Below are 17,635 nucleotides of genomic sequence, written 5' to 3' on the forward strand. Positions count from 1 at the left end.
AGAATCCCAGGGACGGGGGAACCTGTTAAGCTGCCGTCTCTGGGGTCGCACAGAGTTGGACACAACTGAAGCAACTTAGCAGCAGCAGCAGCAGCAGGTTGCTCAGTGGTTAAAGAAACTACCAGCCAAACAGGAGATGCTGGTTCAATCCCTGGGTCAGAAAGATCCCCTGGAGAAGGAAATGGCAACCCACTCTAGTATTCTTGCCAGGGACATCCCATGGACAGAGGAACCTGGCACTACCATCTGTGGGGTCACAAAGAGTCAAGACATAATTTAGCAACTAAACAGTAGAGGCAGCAGACAAAGACAGTAAGAATTTAAGCAAAAGAATCATGAATTTTCAGAAAGATGGCTTTTTTTTTTTTTTTTTTACATTCTTGAGTGGTCAAGCTGTTCTCAAGTTTGAAGGTAGATTTTACCCATCGCAGAATGTCTTAAGTGTACACATAAATAAAATGATATATATAGTTTCTGTATATAAAATTAGAGCAGTTTGTTATAAGGAAAATTTAAGGTGACTCTTGGACTCCCCTGGCAGTACAGGGGTTATGAATTTGTGCTTGCACTGCAGGGGGCACAGGTTCAATCCCTGGTCTGGGGAACTAAGATCATGTAAGCTGTGTGATGAGGCCAAAAAAAAAAAAAGACTGGTATTTGGAAGTTTGAACACCTAGGTGATTTTCTTTTGCAAAACTAAAACTAATCTAATATATATTATAATGAAGTTATAAAAATCTCAGCTTTATTTTACAAAGGGTGTTGCCCTTCATAAACAAAGATAGCATTTATTAAGCCTAAGAATCAACTGAAACTGCAGCAATAAGGACTCATACTAGATCTAAAGGAAAATCTTTTGCCAATGTGGTTATCAGTAGCTTATTGAGTGAGTTCAAAGTTTATCTTTATGGAAATTTTTATAACTTTTGCTGAGCACCACTGTTTGGGCAATCTTACCTTTACGTGAAGAGATGACTAATGTGTCAAGTTCCTTTTAATCACATAATTTCAAAAATATTGTGTAAAAACAATGGAAAAAGAAGTTTCTTTTTATTCCTAAGAAACATAAGAGCTAGCCTGATCCCCAAGTACATTTTTCATGTAACTTCAAACAGTAACTGATCCTACTTGATGTGACAAAAAATGCAAATACAAAATAATCCTGCAAAATTATTTTTTTCTTTCCCTCCCTTAAAATATTTCAGAAAATAATTGGTAAACATTGAGAAAATGTCCAGGTTTTTCTGAACTCATTTCATGAACCTATCCCATGGTTGCCTAAATTAGGTGCTTAAGATAATATCTGTACAAGAAAAAGGAACGCTTACTAATTTCTGGCACTTAAATAAATGTAGGACTTGAACTCTGTCACCTCATAGAGGATTTCAGGGCCTATATGAGATGAAGTATCATTTCATTTTTACTATTACATCAAGACAAGCTCTGTATAAGAAGATAACCTAGATTTCAATGGACTCATGGGTATTAAAGCAGTGAGAGCCAGGGCAAAAATGTAAGCAAATTAAGTAGGCATGTATTATGAAGAAAGGCAATGTGGCAGAATGGAATAGAAGGCACTGGGTTAGCATCCTTTGCTAGTCATGTGACCTTAGATGTATTATTCCATTGCACTACAGTTCAATTTCCTCACTAACAGAAAGAGAATATTGGAAGGTTTTGGTAAAATAAGTAAGAAAGTTAAGTAAATATCTGTGCCTTATTTGAAACTTGGAAGCCAATTTTTCTGAAAACTAAAAGTGGTTTGTAACTGATTTGGTGGCAACACAGACCTGAACTGATATGAAAATGCCTGCATTTTATTATAGATGCATCAATGCAATGATTACGGGTGCTGCCCCGATGCCACTAAATACATTAGCATAGTATACAATATTTATGCTCTGTACAGTTTCTAAAATCCAAAAATTGTGATTCTAGAATGGATACATGCATATGCATGGCTGAGCCCCTTTGCTGTCCACCTGAAACTATCACAACATTTGTTAATCAGCTATACTCCAATGTAAAACAAAAAGTTAAAAAAATAATAAAATAAAACACATGAGGTGCCCCGGAATTTAGATACAGGAATTATGTGACCGTGTGGCTATTAACAAACAATTCCCCTTCCCTTGGCCTTTTAGGAAATTAAAATATTTAGGTCAAACTTAAGTAAATGGTTAGAGTGGCTGGATCTAACTTCACTTACATTGTCTGTTAAATTCTTCATTTCAAATGTAAGACCAGAAACTATAAAACTCTTAGAGGAAAACATAGGCAAAACACTCTCTGACGTCAATCACAGCAGGCTCCTCTATGACCCACCTCCCAGAGTAATGGAAATAAAAGCAAAAATAAACAAATGGGACCTAATTAAATGTAAAAGCTTTTGCACAATGAAGAAAACTATAAGCATGGTGAAAAGACAGCCTTCAGGATGACAGAAAATAATAGCAAATGAAGCAACTGACAAATAATTAATCTCAAAATATATACAAGCAACTCCGGCAGCTCAATTCCAGAAAAATAAACGACCCAATCAAAAAATGGGCCAAAGAACTAAACAGACATTTCTCCAAAGAAGACAAACAGATGGCTAACAAACACATGAAAAGATGCTCAACATTACTCATTATCATAGAAATGCAAATCAAAATCACAATGAGGTACCATGGCTGCTATCAAAAAGTCTACAAACAATAAATGCTGGAGAGGGTGTGGAGGAAAGGAAACCTTCTTACACTGTTGGTGGGAATGCAAACTAGTACAGCCACTATGGAGAACAGTGTGGAGGTTCCTTAAAAAACTAGAAATAGAACTGCCTTATGACCCAGCAATCCCACTGCTGGGCATACACACCAAGGAAACCAGAATTGAAAGAGACATTTGTACCCCAATGTTCATTGCAGCACTGTTTACAATAGCTAGGACATGGACGCAACCTAGATGGCCATCAGAAGATGAATGGATAAGAAAGCTGTGGTACATATACACAATGGAATACTACTCAGCTATTGAAAATAATGCATTTGAATCAGTTCTAATGAGGTGGATGAAACTGGAGACTATTATACAGAGTGAAGTAAGCCAGAAAGAAAAACACCAATACAGTATAATAATGCATATATATGGAATTTAGAAAGATAGTAACAATGACCCTATATGTGAGACGGCAAAAGAGACACAGATGTACAGAACAGACTTTTGGACTCTGAGGGAGAAGGTGAGGGTGGATGATTTGAGAGAATAACACTGAAACATGTATATTCTCATATATACAATAGATCGCCAGCCCAGGTTCGATGCATGTGGCAGGGTGCTCAGGGCTGGTGCACTGGGACAACCCTGAGGGATGGGATTGGGGAGTGGGAGGGGGGCTTAAGGATGGGGAACACATGTGCACCCATGGCTGATTCATGTGAATGTGTGGCAAAACCACTACAATATTGTTAAGTAATTAGCCTCCAATTAAAATAAATAAATTAATTTACCAAAAAAATTTCTGTTAAATTCTTCATTTCAAATGGCTTTACAATGGTTAGTCATAATCACTGTATGAAGAAGAATAAAATTGCTTGCATATGTGAACTTAAAGAAGCCTGAAAGTCAAAAATAGTCTAAATAAATTGCTGGGCAAACATGCCATGAAAAAAATCTAATCCTAGAACAAGAGAAATGTTCTAAGAGTAAAACTGGCAAGTCATTTGAGCACAGTGATAGGATTGTCTGGAAAGAAGAGAGGGCCAGACTTGTCAGAAAACAATCTCACCTTCAACCTGACTACAACAGGATTTGGATTTACTTATTCACTTGAAGTCCTTATCAACAAAACAGACCTACCAGCACTGATCATGGATTTTTTTCTACCCAGAGTGCTGTTGAGGATGAATGGATATGTGTAAGGGGTGGTGTATTAATAGCAGGAGTGTCCCTTTCTGCCCAGTCCTGAATAGGCTTTTACTCAGCTAGACAATTCCTATTTTTTAGCTAATGAGAATAACACAACTTGGCTTGAGACGAAACACAAAACAACGAAGGGTTTAGACACTTGCAGTCCCTGAGGTCTTGTAACAAAGGGCAGGGACTGTATCTCTTGGGTCCTGGCCTCATTCTTACATCAGTGATTATGTTCAACTTCCCCAAATCGCTTCAGCACCCCAGCTTCATTTCTTATTCTCAACTGTTGTGTCATGAGCATCTGCCAAGTTTCTCTTTAATTCCTCTTGGATGAATTTTCAGGCAGTTTCCGAAGTATCTCCCTTTTGTGATAAGGACTCTGCAATGCGTTTCAGGTGAGGTATTTAAAATCCCACTCATAATTGTTTGAAATCTTCCCTCATTCAAGCTGTCAGAGTTTGACAGCACCGGTTCTGTTGTTATGCACTATTAAATGGGAACTGCTCTCCAGCCTAGGGGTACCTCTCTTTTCAGTGGTGGGGAAATGGGTGAAGCTTATTGGGGATCCTTGGGGAGAGCAGCATTGTATTAATGGGAGTTTCAGCAAGAGGAATGAAAATAATAAGTCCCTTTCTGAAAGCTCAAACCTACAAAATTTTTAAGTTTGTTGACATTGCTGCATTTTGATGCTCCCATTTCTATTTCCAAGTTTCAAAATATCTTTAAAGCCTGCAATTTTATAGGTCAGAATATGAGAAAGGCACACAATATGTTGTTTGTGTTTTCAGTTTGGGGTTTTCTTTAAAAGTCGTAGAACAGTAAATGTTTTGAAGATACTAAATATTTTCTGCATTTAGGTTGGGGTAAAGAGAGGACGAAAAGATGCAATGGCCTTTCCATCTGATTTCTATTTCCGATAAATACCCTAATGACTTCTGCTGCAAGATTCAGAGGTCATTAGAAAGCAGTATGACTAATCTAGATGGAAACAAATTTCAATCTGGCCAGTAATATATCTTACAGCTCGTAAACACATTGTATCCAATTACCTTGATATGTTTTACATGATAAGAGCAATTACAAAGTATCTGGAAGAATTGATGTGCTGTGGGTAATTATTTTAATTTATTCACACCTAGATACTGAGTTAGGATATGAGGGATACTTCTATCAGCAGTTCTTTCTTCTGGAGATATGCATTCATTTATTTAATAAACACAGCATTAGTGTTTTTCACATATTGTGCTAGAAATAGGCACTATAGAACACACAACAAAGAAGTAAGTATAAACTCTAGTAAAGAGCTTGCACTCTTAGCAGAAGAGATAAGCATAAATAGTGGTAACAGTACAAAATGGAAAAAGTACTCTAGGAGGGGTACAAACTAAACTTTAAGAAAGCTATTTAAAACAAACAGAGCATTTCTAGGTAGAGAAAGCTTCTGAGAAGAGGTTAAATTTGGGCTAGACCTTAACCGAGGACTTGGGTAGAAGTGGGCAAAGAAAGAAGGCTCTTTTGAATGTTAGAAAGCAATCCAGGCTAAGGAATGGTGTCAGCCAAGAAAAGAAGATGAGGAAGTACAGTGCTTATATAGGGAACAACCAGCAAGGCTGTAGTGTGAACCAACAATAGAGAATATAAAGTTGAGTTAATGGAGGGAGAGCTGGGAAGCTGGCAGACAGCCAGGTCATGGGGGAAGCTTGGCAAAGCACAAAGCTAAGGAGTTGGAACTTCATTAATAAGTACTGGGGAGCCACTGAAGGTATTTGAGAATGAAATGATATAAAGATGCTAAAAAATTAATCAGCAGTGTGATTTGCAGTCAGGAAAGGTGAAAGAACTGAAGCAGCAGAATAGCAAAAAACCCAGTTGAGGTAAGAATAATGAAGTGATGAGCTAAAACGGTGGCAACAGGAGTGAACATGTTGGTAGCTGAGCTGAGAGGCAAGGACAAGGAGATGCTGAGATTCTTTCCCACAAAGAATGTATGGAGAAGAAATGAGTGATGCCTGAAGGAGGAGGGGCCAGAGCACAATGGGAACAGACTGGATTTCACAAGTGGGAGTGTTAGCAATCGGCTAAGAATGAGAAATGAGAGCACAGTCAGGGGTTTGACAGAGAAGGAAAAGGGTCTAGAACAACTAATGTGAAGATTAGATTAGACTCTAAGAGATGGATGTGTATACTGTCAGACAAATGAATACGCCTCACTCAAACTGGTAGCATGTGAAGTGGCGCTAAAAACTATAAGGAAAGCAGATAAATAAAACCCTGGTAGATTAGAAATTCCAACAAACATTTTATGGAATAAATATGGACAGCTCCACTTAGAGTGGCAACATGCTGAAAAAATTACTTGTTCTGACTTGTTCATAAGAAAGATGCCACAGGCAAAGGAAATGGCCAGTGGACAGCAGTAACGATACATTTATGAAACAGTCTCTGAAACCAACTGCTCAAAGAAAGATCTGGAAGGGAAATCTCCTCCTCCTCTTCACAGAGTTGACTAGTCTTCCAACTCCACAGGGAAAGGTACATCATTCATGTCCTCCTTGTTCATAGTGAAAAGAGCCAGGACCTTCATTTTTTCTCTGAATTTGGTATCTGCGGGTTTCTCCTCAAAAGGCAAACCCACCATATTACAGTCAGATGGAGAGAGAGCTTAGCCTTCCACTGCATACTTTTTGGAAGATGAGAATAAATGTGTTTTCAGGAAGACTTCAAATTTCATCAAGCATAATTATCTTTTTTTTAAAAAAGGATATAATGACTATGTATTTGTTTCCTAAGCATATATACATGGCATATTATATAATAGGTTGCAGTTTACTTCTGTGGAATGCAGATTTTTTAAGCTGCTAATATACAAATAGCTCTCAGCTGCAAAACTCTCTCCTATACTTCTGTATCTTTCCTCTTTCCAGTCCCTACCATTTCCAGCACACATATACTTTTGAATTCAAGTTATAAGTCAACTGACATTGTTAAAAACTAGGAAAGAGAAAGAAAATCTTCACATTTCTCAGTGTTGACTGATAAAATATATAATGAAAATAATTTACACATTTTGAGTCAGGATGCATGGATCAGCCCACACACAGCAAAGAGTATTGTTACCATCAAAAAGCCCACAGAGATCTAGGCATTAATTTAATGGGATGTGCATGAATCCATGCTGCCCTGAAAAGACAGGTGCTGGAATACTGCTTCCTTGTCCTAGAATGTCTCACATACACACACACACACACACACACACACACACACACACACGTGTATGTGTGTGCCCTGACACACACTGGTGGTTATTAGTCTTGAAATAAGAAGCAACGCTGATTAGCACAACAAGAATAGGAAGCCCAAGAACTGTAAATTGAGTTACACTTGAAGAGGAGATTAGGAGGAGAAGCCCCTATTAGAATCCTGGTTCTCACTCTAGAAAGTAAAGGGTTAACTTAGCAGCCCTGGGCTACTCAAACCCTGCACAGTTCCAGCATTTTCAGGACTAGCCCTTGGTCTCCCTCCTGGGAGACATCTGAGCCCTCGAAGTATCCTGCCTAATAAGAGTGTCTTTTGTATAAAAAACCTTCAGGCCATGCAAAATAGTTTGTGCTAACAACATGTTTTATGGTGAATGCCTATTTTTTGGTGCCTAAGCTTTGGGACACCCTGTGTCAGTTTAACATCTGGGAGGCTGCAGACTGACTAGCTCATGTCAATCATGCAGAAGCCACATGCTGATCGCTAATAAAAACCATGGACACCAAGACCTGGGTGAGCTTCCCTGTTGGAAACACTTTGCAAGTGTTGTCACACACTGCTGCTGAGAGAATTCAGCACTAGCCCTGTGATCTCCCCGCAACCCCCTGTGGTGGTGGTGGTGGTTTAGTTGCTAAGTCGTGTCCGACTCTTTCGACCCCATGGATTGTAGCCTGCCAGGCTCCTCTGTCCATGGGATTCTCCAGGCAAGAATACTGGAGTGGGCTGCCATTTCCTTCTCCAGGAGATCTTCCCGTCCCAGGGGTTGAACCCAGGTCTCCTGCATTGCAGGCAGATTCTTTATCAACTGAGCTATGAGGGAAGCCCCAAGCCCTCTGGGATAAGGCAAATGAAAGCTTGCTTCTGGTTCCTCTGTTTTCCTCTTGATGCACCTTTTTTTCTCTGATAATTTTAATTTGTGTTCTTTACCTATAATAAACCATAACTGTAAGTGTAACAGTTTTCTGAGCCCTGTGAGTCCTTCTGGTGAATCATAGAACCTGATGCTGGTCTCAGGGTGCTCCAACACACTCTCAACACTTTCTATTGCCTTTCTCCGCTTTATTTTCTCATCAAAGCACTTTCAGTTCAGTTCAGTTCGGTTGCTCAGTCGTCTCCAACTCTTTGTGACACCATGGACTGCAGCACGCAAGGCTTCCCTGTCCATCACCAACTCCCAGAGCTTGCTCAAACTCATGTCCATTGAGTCAGTGATGCCATCCAACCATCTCATCCTCTGTCATCCCCTTCTCCTCCTGCCTTCAATCTTTCCCAGCATCAGGGTCTTTTCAAATGAGTCAGTTCTTCACATCAGGTAGCCAAAGTATTGGAGCTTCAGCTTCAGCATCAGTCCTTCCAAGGAACCTTCAGTGTTGATTTCCTTTAGGATTGACTGGTTTGCTCTCCTTGCAGTCCAAGGGACTCTCAAGAGTCTTCTCCAACACCATAGTTCAATACTATCAATTCTTCGGTGCTCAGCTTTCTTTATGGTCCAACTCTCACATCCATACATGACTACTGGAAAAACCATACCTTTGACTGCTGCTGCTAAGTTGCTTCAGTTGTGTCCAACTCTGTGTGACCCCATAGACGGCAGCCCACCAGGCTCCCCCGTCCCTGGGATTCTCCAGGCAAGAATACTGGAGTGGGTTGCCATTTCCCTCTCCAATGCGTGAAAGTGAAAAGTGAAAGTGAAGTCGCTCAGTTGTATCTGACCTTCAGTGACCCCATGGACTGCAGCCTTCCAGGCTCCTCCATCCATGGGATTTTCCAGGCAAGAGTACTGGAATGGGGTGCCATTGCCTTCTCCGCACCTTTGACTAGATGTCGGCAAAGTAATATCTCTGTCATAGCTTTCCTTCCAAGGAGTAAGCGCCTTTTAATTTCATGGCTGCAATCACCATCTGCAGTGATTTTGGAGCCCAGAAAAATAAAGTCTGACACTGTTTCCATAGTTTCCCCACCTATTTGCCATGAAGTGATGGGACTGGATGCCATGGTCTTAGTTTTCTGAATGTTGAGTCTTAAGCCAACTTTTTCACTCTCCTCTTTCACTTTCATCAATAGGCTCTTTAGTTTTTCTTTGCTTTCTGCCATAAGGGTGGTGTCATCTGCATATCTGAGGTTATTGACATTTCTCCCAGAAATCCTGATTCCAGATTGTGCTTCATCCTGTCCAGCATTTAGCATAACATACTCTGCATATAAGTTAAATAAACAGGGTGACAGCCTTGACGAACTCCTCCCCTGATTTGGAATGATATAGCACTTTTACTACTAAAATTATTCAATGACATTATGTATTATAATATGCCTTATCATACATTTTTTAATATTATATCAATTACATTCTCTCCTTCTGCCCACCCCTTTGAGGGTAGATACTTTGTCCTTTTCATCGTGAAATATCCAGTACTCAAAATATCATCTGGCATAAAATAGTAGTAAAACTTGTAAAATAAATTAATGAATTAATTAAAAAGAAATATATGATTAGAAATGAAAACAAAGATCATAGTCTACTCTACCTCTGTGTATAAAAGACCTCCATACTAGGAAAAGGTAAATTTCAACCTCTTAATGACTTCTAGCTTGGCTATTGGTAATTTTGACAACTTGTCACTTTACTTTATTTCTCTGTCCCAACAAAGAAAAGCCTACTCATGGTAGTTAGGTTAAATAAAATGGGGAGTGAATCTGCATTATTTTGAATACTGAACAATGTGAGAAAAGTTACTCTAATAATTATTTTTCTAACTATCATCTCTAGGTCAACTCAGTTAACCGCTCCATATTTACTACAAGTTTTGGATAAAAATTAAGTTGGGTACATAAGTAAAATTAAAGACTAAAGTCCTGTTTTGTGTTAAAAGAATAAACCCAAAGAATCAATCCTATAGTGTTATTATTATTCATCTACTTCACCTTGTAAACCTCCAGTTACTCTTCAAGACCCAAATTGAAGCTCACCCCTGCCCACCTCACTGTGAGGTCTTCTACAGCTAAAATGTAGATGATGCTATCTAATCATTTCATCCTCTACCACCCACTTCTCCTTTTGCCTTCAATCTTTCCCCACAATCATGGTCTTTTCCAATGAGTTAGCTCTTCACATCATATGGTCAAGATACTGGAGCTTCAGCTTTAGCACCAGTCCTTCCAATGAATATTCAGGATTTATTTCCTTTCAGATTGACTAGTTTGATCTCCTTACAGTCCACAGGACTCTCAAGAGTCTTATCCAGCACCACAGTTCAAAAGCATCAATTCTTTGGCATTCAACTTTCTTTATGAAACAACTCTCAAATCTGTACATGACTACTAGAAAATTAAACCATAGCTTTGACTATATGGACCTTTGATGACAAAGTGATGTCTCTGCTTTTTGATATGTTGTCCAAGTTTGTTATAGCTTTTCTTCCAAGGAGCAGCATCTTTTAATGTCGTGGCTGTGATTTTGGAAATCACTGTTGGCAGTGATTTTGGAGCCCAAGAAAATAAAATCTGTCACTATTAAACATCTTCAAAAATGGGATTCTCATATGAAATGGTTTAGGAAAACATACACAGGAAAAGAAAACAGACAGGGGAGCCAATTAAGTAGGAAGTCCTAGAGAACAGTAATATTATCAACTTGAGAAGCAAAAGGAGAGATTGAAAACAGAGGGAAATTATCTTTCATTGAATATAAGGTGTTACTGTAAGCCCTCATAAAGAAACTGAATTAATGAACTGATTTTGGTTATTATCATCTTCCTATAAACCTTTTCTTGGAGAAAAAATAAAGATGTGCAGAAAACAGGTAAAAGTAACACAAAAGTAGAGCATTAGTTTTAGTCCAACTTAGGCAACCCCTAATCTTCACAAAATGGCTTCTCTTCCCAGCATATTCTCCGTCCATTATCCTACTTAAATCTAATGAGAAAAAGCTATCATTCTGCCACTAGATGGTACTACCATGAATTGGAATGGACAGTACTCTGTGGACTCTAAACTTACAAATATAACAATTTGGAGAAAAAGCAATAAAGATTAAATATACACCAAAATGCAATAAATGTTAGAGTGATGCAGAGAACAGAGCAACAAACAAACAAAATATACTGAAGTAGTATCATCCTACTGGGACATCCATCACTAAAGATTCTTCTTTATGACTAGATACGCTAAGATATAATGTTATTTGTCCAACATATTTTGGTTCCCAATATTTTTCCTTTCAAGCTTTTGAAGTTAATATTTAACAAACACATTTTCTGCCAAGTTTTAATGTGATATCATCCTCTGAAGAAACAAAATCCAAAAATAATTTGTCTTTTTGGCAATATTTATTAGTATTTTTGCCACAAAACCTGAATTATTATTGAAAGTAAATAGGAAATCAAGGGCTCACATATTTTGAATTTTTTTTTTCAGGTGCTCTCAAGGTTAACATGTACTCTGTGGCAATGAAAAGGCAGATAAATAAAGGCTATCTGGTGTCACATAATCTGTAATATTTCCTGTAACTGTGACTATTTTTTAAATAAAATTTTCTAGCCAACAAATTTAATTTCCCCTTTTAGTTTTGTTTATACACTGGAGTCCCTGATGTCATGGGACTGACTGTGCATAAACTTAAGTGTGGTCAGTCTTTCCTTTCCCTTTTGATTTTTTATCTGTCATTTACAACTGTGAACTTCCCATAAGATCTTTTTATCATAAAAAATTATATATATATATATATACATATATGTGTATGTGTGTGTGTGTGTATATATATATATATTCTCCCCACTTTTTAAAAACTCTCAACTTGGTAAGAAAAAAAAAATTCCCTTCAGGAAGTTTCTGAAACATCTACTGGAACAGCATGGAAGACAGCAAGTTCTGTCCCCACACAGCTGGCTGTGTTTAAAAGAACCACAGGAAATGAACCAGCTTCCAACCTGTCAGGCACTTCCAAAGGGCAAATGGCTGCAAGCCCTTGGGGACTGAGGGATCTCATTTGAGATGGCAGGCACATGGGTTTCAGCCTTGAATGAATATGTCTGTGAATGTATCTGTGTGTATTAAAAAAAAAAAAATACACAGAGAGAGCCAATACATGTGATAGGAACTCCCCAGATATTCTGGTTTAAATTTAAACAGGAAATAAAGTTAGGTCATTGTTATCTTTTTGTCAGGGCAAAGGTGACAGTCACAATAATTTTGCCAAACAGTCAAATGAGGAAACAGAAGGGTGTGAGGGGTTGATAGTCTACTAATACAGTTTAAAAAATTGTTTCTAATAAACATCCCAGGCCCACAGAAAGTCTGTGAAACCTAGAGTGAATTTTTCTGTCCTCTAGCTGTGCCTTCATTGTGCAGGTCTGGACTTTAATTAGGACTCTTCTGAATGGGCAGTGGAGAGACCGTGAGCAGGGCTATTTGTGAGCATTTGCTGCTGTTCCAAAGGAAAAACAGTCCAGTCAGTCACTGAGAGTCTGACTCCTTCCAGAGCTTTACCATTTCTCCACAGTTGTTTGTTCTGAGAATACAGAGAGACCAAGGAAAATCTGAAACCCCACAGAAGCATTCCTTTCACAATGAGCCTCTACAGTGAAGGATATAGTATTTGACAGCCTTTTGTGAGTAGCAGAGTCCGTGGATTTTTTTCTCCAGCAATGATATCCTTTCACCTCATTATAAAATATAACCTGTCATAGCTAAATTGAGGAGTTTTTTCAACAGGGCTGGAAAACTCATCTTTAATTACTGTATAGGAGAATGCTTCTGAATTATCAACTATGCAGGAAAAGGCTGAAAGGCAATCTGATCACTATAAGAAACAGACGCTCCTTGATAAAGAAGCCATGTTGTTGGGTTTTAGTTTCTCAGGTGATGGTGCTTTGATATGGATGGCTTTGAAATCCATATATGATTTTTAAAAAAAGGAGCACTTTCATTAGTCTAACAGTATTGTGTGTACAACTAACTCTTTGTGCACAGATTGGTTTTAAGGATTTTATTGGGTCACCCATCTTAGATTATAAATATCTAGATGTGCTGTGTGCTGCTCTGTGCTTAGTCACTCAGTCGTGTCCAACTCTTTGTAACCCATGGACTGTAGCCCGCCAGGCTCCCCTGTCCATGGGGATTCTCCAGGAAAGAATACTGGACTGGGTTGCCATGCCCTCCTCCAGGAAATCTTCCCAACTCAGGGATCGAACCCAGGTCTCCCACATTGCAGGCAGATTCTTTACCATCTGAGACACCAGGGAAGCCCATCTAGATGTGCATTTAAGACAATTTCTAAAGGAAATTTTCTTTATACCAGCGTAATGTGTTGGTTACTGTCTTAAGTTGTGATAGACCCAGTTCCAAATTCAAATTCTGCCCCCAACAAGTTGATGACCATAGCAATTACTAACCCTTTCTAAGCTTCAGTTATCATATCTGCAAAAGGGATAGAATCATCATACCTACATCGAATGACTATTGAAAAGATGATTGAGACAATGAATGTGAAGAGTTTAGCAAAGTACTTAGCCCACTATAAATGATGAAAGTGAAAGTGAAAGTGAAGTCCTGTCCAACTCTTTGTGACCCCATGGACCATAGCCTACCAGGCTCCTTAGTCCATGGGATTTTCCAGGCAAGAATACTGGAGTGGGTTGCCATTTCCTTCTCCAGGGGATCTTCCCAACCCAGGGATCGAACCCAGGTCTCCCGCATTGTAGGCAGACACTTTACCGTCTGAGCTACCAGGGAAGCCCCTATTATAAACGATAGCTATTATTATTATAAGCATGTGCACTGAATTTCTCATCATTTTGGCTGCGAGTGAAAACTATGTTTTCAAAACCAGACTGAGCACTAGATATAAGTGTCCCTTTTTTGCAGGGGTGTGTGCTTAGTCACTGTAGTGTCTGACTCTTGCAACCCCATTGATTATAACCAGGCTTCTCTGCCTATGGGATTTCCCAGGCAAGAATACTGGAGTGGGGTCATAAGACAAAAATACGTCAGCGTACATCTAGCAGGTGCAAAATTAGACAGAGGTTATAAAGGAGCTGAACCAAGAGACTCTTGGGCATCTGGCACCCTGAGTCCTATTTTAAGTAACATTCCTTCAAAGTCAACATTTCTAGAAGAAGATTCTACAGAAGTCACTAAAAGTGAACATGAAAGTCGCTCAGTCGTATCCAACTCTTTGTGACCCTATGGACTATACAGTTCATAGAATTCTCTAGGCCAAAATTTTCTGGAGTGGGTGGCCTTTCCCTTCTCCAGGGGATCTTCCCAACCCAGGGATCGAACCAGGTCTGCCACATTGCAGGTGGAGTCTTTACCAGCTAAGCCACAAGGGAAGCCCAAGCATACTGGAGTGGGTAGCCTATCCCTTCTCCAGCAGATCTTCCTGACACAGGAATCCAACCAGGATCTCCTGCATTGCAGGCAGATTCTTTACCCACTGAGATATCAGGAAAGCCCCGCTACAGAAGTTACTAAAGCTATGGCGGATGCATGTTGATGTATGGCAAAACCAATACAATATTGTAAAGTAAAAAAAAAATAATAACAATAAAATTAAAAAAAAATTTTTTTAAGCTATTTTCCAAAAAAAAGTTTCCTATGGAAAAATGACTCTGAACAATACTCCATATAACATTTCAGTCTTGGAAATTTACAGTGCATGTTTGCATATTATAAGCTTTAAGAAGTCCCACAGTAGAGAAACCATCTTTACTTTGATTGACAGTTTCCCCAAACCTATCTTATAATGCAATTCTTTGTTTTAATTCAATGACTATTATTGTAGTAATAATTCATTGAGTACTATTACATGCCAGCAACAGTGTCATGCATTTTATATGTGTTAACTCTTTAAATCACAATAACAATTCTATGAGAGATGTACCCCTAATAATCCTATTGTATTTGCCCAGGATTACTGAGCCAGTGAGTGATACCAGGATTCAAACCCCAACACTCTGACAGCAGGGTCACACTCCAAACCAGCACTTCCTACCTCTTCTTACAGAATGACTTGTCCTATGTCCATAGTTAGGATGCTTTCACTTAACAACCAACAGAAACCCAAATCAAAACTAATTTAACAAATAAAGGAACTTTATAGGTGCACTTAACTAAAAACTGAAGTGTGAGCTTATGGCACCAGGGCTATAGTTCCAGGCTCTCATCTTTGCCCTCCTCATTGTGTCAGCTTCAAGCGAGCTACCCTTACAGTAGTCTCTCCCAGATAGTCTTCATTACAGCCAAAGTGAAAAGGAAGCTTCTTCTGATTGCCCACTTGGGGCTATTTGCTATCCATGGAAACGTGATGTGCTGATTGGTTTAGGTTTCATTATTCCTTGGCTGATCAGGGTGGGTGGATTGCCTTACAGGACCACCGTGGGAGCTGGAAGTAAGGCTAATTCCAGGCAAACCATGTGACAGAGAAATAGACTCTTTCTAGGAAAAGGAAAGAGTAAGTGGAGTCCTATAGCTCATGCTTTGAATAACAAGTATATGGGTGCTCAGTTGTGTCTGACTCTTTTGCAACCTCATTAGCTGTAGCCCACCAGGCTCCTCTCTCCATGGAATTTTCCAGGTAAGAATACTAGGTTGCCATTTCCTTCTTCAGGGGATCTTCGTGACGCAGGGACTGAATCCATATCTTTTGTGTCTCCTGCATTGGCAGGTGAATTCTTTACCACAGAGCCACCTGGGATTCCCACTCAAATCTAAGTGTTCTGTGGAATGTACCTTCAAAAATACCACCTTAAGCTTTTCTTATTCCTACATCTTCTTATGTCTCATGACCAAGTAGATAAAAGGATAATCAAGAAAACTGAAATCACTGAAGAAAGACAGCAGATCCAAGTTTTGACTTTGCCGTGAATCTGGATCTTCTATCCATCAATTTTGATCATACTTAGAACCAAAACAGACTGTAGAACTATTTTGACAATTTTTAGATGAAAAAGGAAGCAAAGAAAGCTTATTAGATATTTTCCAAACAAAAATGGCTCTGAAATATATTTGTTATCTTTATATAAAAATATCTAAGTATGTTCTCTATAGCTTATAAAAACCCAGAAGATATAGAAATATGGAGAGTAGAAGTCACCTGCTTCCTAGCCTGTTCTTTCTATAATCCTTGTCAGAGGTCTTCAACTTGATATATACACTCCCAAGCTTTGCCCTACTGTTATATATACACATGTATAAAAATATGTCTTTTGTGACACAAGTAGAAATATTTCATTCTTTTTTTCCATTCAAATATACACTGAAGAGTTCTTCAGCAGTGTGAAGAGATCTTCATTCGTCTTAACAGCCATACAGTATGCTGAAGTATGGGTGAACCATCATTTAAGTTTTTCCATTTGTTAACCTACAGACACTTAAGGGCTTCTAATGTTTCACCACATTCAAGTGATCATCTTCGCATGTGCTACTTTGTGCACATGAGAAATTTTTTTCTCTATGATAGAAACCCACCAGTGAAACTACTTGGTTAAAGGGGTTTGAGCACTTTAAATTTTGCTAGAAGTTGCCAAATTGCCCTCCAAAAAGGCTGTTCCAATTTACACTCCCACCAACAGTGTCTGAGAGTACCTGTTTCCCCACTGGATATTAGCAATCTTTTTGCATTCAATTTCAAAGAGTAATCAACAGGGCTCCAGTCAGCTCTGTGATAAAAGTGGCTCCTAAGAGCTTTAAGAATGTTTCAGTAGACACGAAAGAAAACAATTATTTGATGTGAGCCCACTCTGTGATTGGTATTATAATAATAATAAAGAACACCCTCTTGATTCAACAGCTCCTTACCTTAGACCTTAAAGATATATCTGCCTTACAGGGTTTTTAAGAGGTCAATAAAGGTCACTTATCCCCATTCTGCAGATGCAAATTTTAAAGTATAAAAAGTAAGCAAAATTTTTTATCAGGCTGTGTACAAGAATAGAAAATAAGAATTCATTTCTTTTGAGTCCTTACTTTATATTCTGGTGATGAGGCAGCCTCGCAAATTCAGAAACAAAACTCTGGCCTGCATCCCTTTGAAGCCATCCAAAATCCAGCTCCTTCCTTTAGAAATATATTTCAGCTTTAACTTCCACTTCAAGCTGGATGATGACTTAGAAATACAGTGGATTCCAAGTCAATGAAACTTCAAATTCAGTTCTCAGACACATGGTGGCCTTTGCTCTCTCCAGGAAAGACTACTAGTGTACTTTTATTGACTGACCTTGGTGGTCTGAAGGGAAATGAGCAGAAAATAAGACACCATATGCAGAATTCAATATTTACTTTTCTCTATACTCCTGGATGATTGGGAAAGAATTTATGGGCTTGCAAACTCGAAATGTCTGTACCATAGGTGGCAGAAACATTGGCAACTTACTCAGGGCTCTTTTGCGATCATCGCTTAGAGCTCAGCCCCAGTTACATGTCCCAGAGGGAAGCCATATGGGCTTTAATGCATGACTAGTTCCCTTGCAGAGAAGTCACAACT

This window comes from Bos taurus, chromosome 10 (genome assembly GCF_002263795.3).
Source record: "Bos taurus isolate L1 Dominette 01449 registration number 42190680 breed Hereford chromosome 10, ARS-UCD2.0, whole genome shotgun sequence".
In the NCBI taxonomy this organism is placed as follows: Eukaryota; Metazoa; Chordata; class Mammalia; order Artiodactyla; family Bovidae; genus Bos; species Bos taurus.